The 7,886-nt window shown below is 38.6% G+C and overlaps 1 pseudogene; it reads left to right on the top strand.

The window, feature by feature from the left end:
* Nucleotides 1-4,794: 4,794 nt before the first annotated feature.
* On the top strand, nucleotides 4,795-6,157 carry LOC123805237 (annotated as a pseudogene).
* The last annotated feature ends 1,729 nt before the right edge of the window (nucleotides 6,158-7,886 follow it).

The following is a 7,886-nucleotide window of genomic DNA, read 5'->3' as shown; positions in this document are numbered from 1 at the left end:
ACTAATAGGATATGGGGAGACCAATTAGGCAGTAATTGCTACAGTCCAGATATAAAAAAAGTTTTCCCTTGGGATGAATATAATAATTATATATATATATATGTATGTGTGTGTGTGTGTGTGTGTGTATATATATACACATATATATATATACATATATATATATATATATATATGGTATATTCATTCCAAGGGAAGATAGATGTATATATATAGATACAGATATAGATCTTTTCTTTCAAGTATTCTTACTTAACATGAACTACAGTCAACTGTCACATTATCATCATCCTCCTTATATTTAGCTTCATATATTATAACCACTGTTTCTGGGGCCCTAAGTCATTACTTATCTTGAAATCTTTAATTTCATTTTAATTTGATTAAAATAGTTTTTGTGGTAATTTTCTTAGTCCTTCAGTTTCTGAAAATATGTTTTGCCCAGACAGATGAATGATATCTTGGATGAGTATAAAATTATTGAATGGCATCCCTCTTCTCTCAGTTGTATATAAATATTATTCCATCATCCTCTTGCTTTCACTGAGGAAGATGATAGCTCTTGTCCTAGTATGCTTCTTTTCTTGATAGAATCAAACAAAAAAGCTTCTTCTTTGTCTGAAAGTTTATAAAATTTTTCCCTTCTGTGGAATTCGTAAGTACAGGTAAGTTTTCCTCGATCATTCCTCAATTATTACTTTTATATCTCACCATTTGTTTGTCATTCATGAATTCTTATTACTTGTATATCAAGTTTTCAGGGTATAAGTATAGCTGTTATCTTCTTAGTCATGATTTCAATTTCACAGGGCTTTTGCTCTAATATTGTGGGGTATTTCTCGAGTCCATCCTTCAGAAAATTAATTTTGTTTTCAGCAGTGACCATGTCTCTACTGAAGCTTTAAATTGGGCAATAATTTTATTTTAATCTCCAATAACTCTTCCTTTATATTCTCTAAATTATATTCATCTAAATTCTCTAAATTATATATATGTAAATTATATTCAATTTATAATAAAATCCAACAAAATTATTAAGACTGGAAAAATGGAGTGACAGAATAAAAGAAGCTGATGATCATTAAACACAGACTGCAGGTACAAAGTACTTACAGAGGAGAATTCAAAATGGGCAGCAAAAAGAAGTTCTATGTCATAACCTGGAAGGCAAAAAGGACATGGAATTGGTATCTGTTTCAAATTTGAAACGTTAAGCTAACATATCACCCTCATGCCTCTGCCATCCTATATACTGATCCATGGCTGTTCTAACATTGTCCCTGGCAAATAGTCTACCACACTCCTTGTTCCAAGATAGTTCTTCATTTTTTTCTGACCTGCTATTACTTCCAACATCTAACAATCTAATGGACCTACTATTCTCTTCCACTTCCTGGTTTGGACAACCTGGTAAAGTATGTCTGCCTTTGTGTCCTCTTGAAACCCAACCTCAGACTCTGATCTGCCAACTGTTATCCAAGCCACTCTGAGTACATTCCTATGAGTGCAAGGAATTCAGACAGGCTCGATATGATGAGCGCTGAAAGATGGATAGGATATTAAAGGAATAGAACAAACAGAGAGCTCACTATGAGGATGAGAGAGGCGTGTGCATGTGTGTGGGGTACTCGGTGGGTAAGAAGATTTACTGAAATGGAAGGTTTAATATACAGGCAATGGCCAAGAAGCTCCTCTGATGGGGAAAAACTAGGAGGTAGTGGATGAGTTGTATAGCTGGAAGGGTTCCTCAGGACCAATGTTGGTGGAACAAACTTTTTTTCCCTAGGCCGTTGGAAGGTGATGCTGAAGCCAGAGCTGTATGCAGAACCAAGGGTCAAGTAGGGAGCTGAGTACAATAAGTCAGAGAAAAGATTTGCACTAATTTATCAAAACCAAGGGGGCAAGGGTCAGGGATGGGAGAGCTAGGGGGATAAGAGAAATCAGGAATAGTCCAGAGAGAGTACTTACCATAGTCAGGGCTAACATTTAGGTGCCTGCTACAATATTACCCCTACAATATGGACATGATCACTAGATGAAGCATGGATGGGTGCAAAGAAAAAGGCCAGATTGTTCTGGGTTTTAAAAACCAGCAGTTTTGATTCAAATCAGTGAATAATAGGAAGCTATCATTAGGTTTTTGAGCAAGAAATTAGTATGATGCAAACAATGTTGTCGTGAACAGCTTTTTGGCAGTTTGGAAGGGATTTAAGGAGGAGAGACTGGAAAACATCTTGAAGATCATTTAGAAGTTTAGGTGGGAGGTATTGAGAATTAGACTTGGGTAGTGAAAATAGAGAGTGATGCATCTAGGAGACATTGTGAAGAAACATTAAATAGGATATTTAGTTGCATTAGGTGAGAAGAGAGAAGGAGCCATCAAAGGTAAATGAGAGTAGGGAAGGTTGAGCATGTTGAATTTAAAGCAGTGACTGCAGATGCACTTGGTTGAAAGATGTTTGATATTAGCCTGTAGGCGTTCTGTCATAGAGAGCTTAGATGTTAAGATGCATCAACATAGAAATGATCATTGAAATCATGAAAGTGAATGAAGGGAGAAAAATAGAGAAGAAAGGATGTAGGGGCGGATGGTTGAGCATTGGACATACATTCACATTTGCTAAAGGAAGAGGAAAAGAAAACATTGAGGGGAAAATAAAAAACAGGAGAAATTAAAGAAACCAAGGATGAGATAGTTAAACAAAAGGAGGTGGCCCAATGGTTTTAATTATTACAGGGAGATTTGGAAGGTAGGTGATCTGCACAAGTCTTCCTACTGGATTTAATTTTTTTTAAAGAATCACATGACAATTGAACAAGTGATACAGAGGAATATGAAGAAAAAAATAGACCACTTTATCCACCTCCATCGCCAATCACACCTACATTAGACAGTGTTAACAGTTTAGTGTATATCCTTTCATACTTTTCTCTATATTTTTACAAATGTGCATGTATTTGTTTTTCCTATGGTAGATAAAATATTTGATATAAAACCCTATGCACTACTCTGCAACTTGCCCTGCCAAATGTCAACTGATTATCTCTTGGTTCAGTGAGTGGTGGGGTCGAATGAACTCTGATATGTGGGGAGGAAGCCTTCCACTATAGACTGTGGATTCTACAAGGATCAATTTCCTTGTTGACAACACTTCCTCCAATCTGGTTTGCAATAGAGAGTCATATTCCTTCTTTTAACATGACTTGTAGCTTATTTCTTGTGAGCCGATGTGTGGCCTCATAGTGTGTTTACCTGACCTCTCCCTTTCAGCTGTCTAATGGGCAGATGATTATTACAATATATCACCTTGACAGCTGCTCCCCTCCTCCCACATTCCTGGCTGCCCCCAGGCTAAACTTTATATACTGTCACCCATTCTTGTCATTCCCTACCACATACCATGTGCCTTTCCAATGCTTGGCTATCCTAGACTGACTCAGGGTGCCCAGTTTCCACAAATGGAGCCAATCTCTGGTCCTCGACTCCTGTATCAAATGCTTTATTTGTCTTGCTAGTTTATTCTAAGCCACTTTATCCTTTAGCTCAATTCCGTACCTGTTAAGCCTATTTCCTTCTTCACCCTGCCCCCTTACCCTGAAGCTGAGGTCAATGAACAGCTGGGACTTCTGGGAAAATATCAGTAAAGGGGGGCATAAAACTGGTGGAGTCCTTCCTAGTGTCATTTGTGGGCATTGTCAGAAAAGTCATATGTTGATTTTGTTGCCCCCTTTTGCTCAGGGTACAACATCCTCACACACTTAATAAAGTTGTGTAACTGCGAGGTTTATTTTCCACTGACCCAGACTGGAGTATTCTCATGTTTTGGATCCCTCCCTTCCTCGCAACCCCTCATGGAAGAGTTTTACAGTGTTAGATAAAAGAAGATTCGTAGCACACTGCCTTGAGTAACTTTCCCAATTTGGGGACCTGGTATTGAGACTTTTTTTCCTGCCTTCTTCTGCATCAGGATCCTGCCCACTTTATCTTATCAAACCAAAACTAACTCTCTCCTCCACAACCCCCTTTTCCCATTTCACATTAGTCCTTTGTGGCCAGGTGTGAAAACTCCTCTGAGGAGCCAATTGTCTTATTTGTGTAAGAGCCCAAACCACTGGAAAGCTGGTGGTTTCCCACTCTTATCCCCTTCCACCAGGGCTGGGATTCTGGTAATACTGTTCCTTCTAGGCAGCAACTGAGAAATCAATGATTGGGAGACATTATCATGAGTTGGTACTGAGGATACCTGACTTCAGTAATGCTCACAATATTCCCACACAAAAAAGAGTTGTCCCATAAGTCTTTCAAATACAGAGTGGGACAAAAGTAGGTTTGCAGTTGTTTGTATGAAAAATAATACAATAATTACATAAATAATAATACAAGAATAAACTCTGTGTTTCACATATTCACAGCTGTAAACCTACATTTTCCCCTCCCTGTTTTCTGCTGGATAATTAAGTAGGTACAAAAGCTGATTACACTGATCTGAGTCCAGAACCTGACTCTATGTTAAGTATAAATACAACAGAACTTTAAAAAAAATTTCAACATATATTGAATTTTCTAAGAATGTAACTACCACATAAATTGAGAGGAAATTGTGCTATAATTTGTTGCAAATTTTACCAAGAATTATTTACCATTTTGGGAAACCACAATACGGATTGGTCACAGTATTTGACTTGAAAATACAACAAATAACACTGATCAGGCTCCTCTCACTGCGCTGCGCGCACCTCCTTGCCTCTTCTATCCAGGCCGAAGCTCAGGAACCAGAGCTAGAAGCCAGGGCCATGTTTTGATGCAAGCTGACTCCCCCTGAGTGCCACAACCCTGCCAGGTTCAACTGCAAAGATGGAGCAGAATTTATTAATTTTTATTCTTTTCATTTTTAAATCATTTTTATGATTCGATTACAGTTGACATCCCATATTGTATTAGTTTCAGGTATATACCCCAGTGATTAGACATTATATAACTTACTAAGTGATCATCCCAATAAATGTCATGCCCATCTGACACCATACATAGCTAATAGAATATTACTGACTATATTCCCTATGCTGTACTTTACACCCCCATGACTGTTCTGTAACTACCAATCTGACTTCTTAATCCCTTCGCCTTTTGTGACCATCCCCTCAACCTCCTCCTATCTGGCAATCATCAAAATGTTCTCTGAATCTAGGGAGTATCTACGAGTCTGTTTCTCTTCTGCTTGTTCACTTATTTTGTTTCTTTTTTTAGATTCAAATGTTGACAGATATGTATTTACTGACATTTTATTGTTCATATTTTTTTATCTTTTTTCCATTTTCTTCTGTACTGTTTGGCTTCAAAACCAGAAAATCAGACACTACAAAGTTGAAGACAAAGTAATTTAAGAAATATCCACAGCAGTGAATGGCCCAAGTTCTTAGAAATGTATCTCATAGGTGTTAATTCTCCTTTTCAAGATCAACAAGAAGCAATTGACTGCCTTCTTGGTTTAGCTGTTAGACGTGAATATGAAGGTAATGCTAAAAAATACAAGGACTTGGTACCTGATAATACAAAAAATACTGACAGTGCAGCTAACAATGCACAGCCATTAATTAGTTTGGATGTAATGGGATAAGGGTGGAAAGAAGGGGAAGGGACTAGTCAAAGAACATGTGTAAATGACTGGTGGACATGGACAACAGGGTGGGGATTGACTGTGGGAGTGGAGGTGGGCTGGGCAGAGGAGAGCAAAGGGGGGAAAATTGGGACAACTGCAATAGAACAACAATGAAATATATAATAAAAAATTTGGAAGTAATAATCTTGATCTGAAGGCTGGTATAATGGCTTTGGCTAAACTTGAGATTAAGTGCCAGAATGATTACCTGGTAATGCCTAAGGCAATTCGCATTTTGGTTCAGGAGCACCTGACACAGGATGCCGCTGCTAAAGAAAAATCAAACAAAAGAGAGATTGCCTGTTCTTTTTAGACAAGCATATTCTTGGTTTGACACAGGAGATGGAGTTATTAATGAAGCTGCTCAAATTCTGCAAATGCTGCATATAGAAGAGCTCAGAGAGCCACAGACAAAAATTAATGAAGCCATAGTAGCTGTTCAGGCAATTATTGCTGATCCAAAGACAGACCACAGACTGGGGAAATTTGGAAGATGAACATCTTAGGATATCAGCCTCTCACCTACGTAGTACAGTTGGGAACCATGTATGCTCTGGCATGTGTTTGGAAATCAAATGCCACGTTTTCAAGGGAAGAAACCCAGAAAATTGACTATGTTATAGAGATACACCATCACTGCTTTTTTCTTTAATGAAGTTTGGGAGAATGGGAGAAAATGAAACCCACTGATCACTCATGGTATTTGAGTTGAGAATACCACAAACTACCATGCTGGTGTAGAGATGGTTGCCTCAACATAAAGGTATAAACAATTGAATACTTCAATATTTCTTTACTGGAAACCATAATCATGTACATATTGAAAAAAGGAATTAGATCATTCCTTATAATTAATTTTTTCCCAGGGTGGGGGCAGTAAAAAAGGCTTAGTTTAAACTCTGACAGGGAATCAAACCAAGGGCCACAACAATGAGAGAACCAAGTCCTAACCACTACACTACCAGAGAGGTATGGCTCACACTCAAGTTTTCTACTCTTTAAATATACTATTTGATACTCAAAACTATACATAAGATACAGATATTAAAATTCACAGATAATATAATAAGTACCCATTAATTTGCCACCCAAGTCAAGTAATAGAACATTATTAATAGCTTACACCTATCTATCCCATCCCACCCTTCCTGTAAACCCTAAACATTTGGGTTGCCACCAAATATTTGCTGTTACATGCAGCACTTATATGCATATTCTTATTTTTGAATCCTTGTACACATGTTCAAGAGAACAGACCAAGGAGTGGAACCGCTGAATTGTAGAGTATGCATATATAAAATAATGCCATATTGTTTCCTACAGTGATTATACCTATTGCCAATCACAGCAGAAATGTATAAGAGTTCCTGTTTATTCACTTCATAATCCTCAATATTTGGTATTATCAGACATCTTAATGATAGGGGACTCAAGAGTTGGAAAATTTTAGTTTAAGGTAAATAGTTAATAAACCTAGTAGGTAATGCATATGTTAAAGCTATTGTTTCAGGAACTCCAGCTACCGGCTCACCACTCTCAGGAGAGACAGCAGACCTCCTGGGGCACCACTAAAGACCACAGCCTGGGGAACAAGAAGAGGCATCTAGGCCATTGTGTTCCAGGAAGAGACAGATGACCACCTGCCCCTGGGAACAGTTAACTGCCCAGGGTGAGAATGCTCAAGTTCCTTTCACCTAATTTTCCCTGAATTTCAAAACCCCTCACTGCACCTTGTTTATTCCCTGTTATAAAAGGCTGGCTTGGAAAGAAAATGTAAGATGGCCCGTTAGGGTATGAACCTGCCATCTTCTCAGATCACCGGCCATCTGAATAAAGTGCCCATAAAGACTCAATTCCTGTCTCTGCTTATTGGGTTCAGTATGTGACAGGCAGCACGAGTGCCAGTGTCTTTTCCAGTTCCACATTTTGGCATCTCTGCTCAGGGACAGACTTTGGGATTCTCTGGTAAGTCTGGGTATTTGGCGAGGAGTCCCATTGGCTGCCTGGGCTGAGATGCCCTGGGGGTTTGGATTTGGAGAATCCCAAGCAGCTGCCAAGTAATTTCACTTGGGGACTCTCCCCCTTACTCCCAGCACTTCTCATCGTTTATCACATTGATTGAATCACTGTACTTTCTGGTTCAGTTTACAATCTCAGGTCATGACTTAGGTCATCAGGTTAAGGTACCTTTCTGGCTTACAGGGCTCTGTCTGGGAAAGAACATCT

This window comes from Phyllostomus hastatus, unplaced genomic scaffold (assembly GCF_019186645.2).
Source record: "Phyllostomus hastatus isolate PE091 unplaced genomic scaffold, TTU_PhHast_1.1 phas_scaffold_28, whole genome shotgun sequence".
Lineage (NCBI taxonomy): Eukaryota > Metazoa > Chordata > Mammalia > Chiroptera > Phyllostomidae > Phyllostomus > Phyllostomus hastatus.
The sequence above is the reverse complement of the archived record's forward strand: the minus strand, read 5'-3'. Positions and strand labels throughout refer to the sequence as shown.